This window comes from Aplysia californica, unplaced genomic scaffold, assembly GCF_000002075.1.
Source record: "Aplysia californica isolate F4 #8 unplaced genomic scaffold, AplCal3.0 scaffold00280, whole genome shotgun sequence".
NCBI classification, from domain to species: domain Eukaryota; kingdom Metazoa; phylum Mollusca; class Gastropoda; order Aplysiida; family Aplysiidae; genus Aplysia; species Aplysia californica.
Window position 1 is genome coordinate 226,499 of NW_004797550.1, and position 1,341 is coordinate 227,839.

Consider the following 1,341-nt stretch of genomic DNA (forward strand, 5'->3'; position numbering starts at 1 on the left):
TGTGTGTGTGTGTGTGTGTGTGTGTGTGTGTGTGTGTGTGTGTGTGTGTGTTCGTTCAGGGAGATGGGCTAGCAATCACTTTCACAGTTGGATCGCTTTGATCAAGAAGAAAATAAATCAAGTTAATAATTACAAAGGAAAAGAGCCAACATAATGTTCCGATGAATTAAACCAACAATATTATTATTATTTATATTAGACTGCAGCATGTTCGTCTAGTTGCTCTACAATGATAAGTTGTCTTTCCCTGGGTACCTCACATGTACCGATCAGAAAAAAAGAAGCAAAAGTTTACTTTGTGTTTACACTGGTTGGAATCCCCACTTCTTCGGAAGTAAAGGTCATAACTTGTTGAGACAGATTTAACTTTGTTATTGGGGAGGAATTGTTAGGGGGAAGGGGCGGGGGAGGGGGGGCAAGGGGTTGAAAAGTTTATAAGGGGAAAATGACTGTGGAAAATCAAAAAAATTTACAAACAAGCGTGATTAAAAACACGCCAGGCCAGAGGAGTATCCGAGGAAGGCAAAGAGCAACAACATGAGTGAGGCATTTGGAGGAAGGCACCAAGACACTGGACAAATCTTGGGACACACTGAAGAAAGATGTCCAGGACACAAGACAGGACTGAGATCTCAGAGAGGAATTGCTTTTCTTCGTTCTATGCATGGGGAATGATGAAGGACCTTAAAGACACGAGAAACGAGAATCTAAATCTAGGTCCAAAGTTCTCGTATACTATTTCCCCATTACAGGAGTCCAATTACCGACTGATGTGCGGTGGATCTATATGTTACCCATCACCTACTTACGTGGAGATCGAGAGGGGGGGGGGGCAGACAGACAGACAGAGAGAGAGGCAGAAAGAGGCGGAGACATAGAGAGAGAAAGAGTCAGAGACAGAGAGAGACAGAGAGAGAGACGGAGGGAGGGAGAGAAACAGAGAAAGAGAAAGACAGAGAGAAACAGAGAGAGGGGGGCTGGCATGGAAGGCGAAGACAAAAAGACTTACATCACAACAACATCCAACAGCTTCAATTTAATGTGCTGCACACTGTGATAATAAATGTGATTCTGCTCCAGCAATTGACATTTGTCACTTTCCAATCTTGGTTAGCCTGGTATAAAATCTTCCATCCATCAGAGTCGAATTAGAAAGAAACACTCAACGACCAAAGGGAAAATGATCCATACAGCTTTTTAACTTTCTTCTTAGTGCACAAAACGCGAACAAGATATCCTTTGCACAACTGTACGAAATGACATCCATCCTCCCACCGACTGGTGAAACCTTTTCACTCCCACGCCTGCTCTCGCATCCTAGCAAACACACAGAGACAGACT

General features: G+C 43.4%; 1 protein-coding gene across 1 annotated transcript in view; it reads right to left on the reverse strand.

The window, feature by feature from the left end:
- The window catches only part of LOC101847045 (FYVE, RhoGEF and PH domain-containing protein 1), a 140,647-nt gene extending 139,620 nt beyond the window's left edge, over positions 1 to 1,027 (reverse strand). Inside the window, exon 1 of the mRNA XM_013084242.2 lies at positions 1,010 to 1,027. The gene's annotated coding sequence lies outside the window, so the exon portion shown is untranslated. The remainder of the gene's footprint in view (positions 1 to 1,009) is intronic.
- Between the last annotated feature and the right edge of the window lie 314 nt (positions 1,028 to 1,341).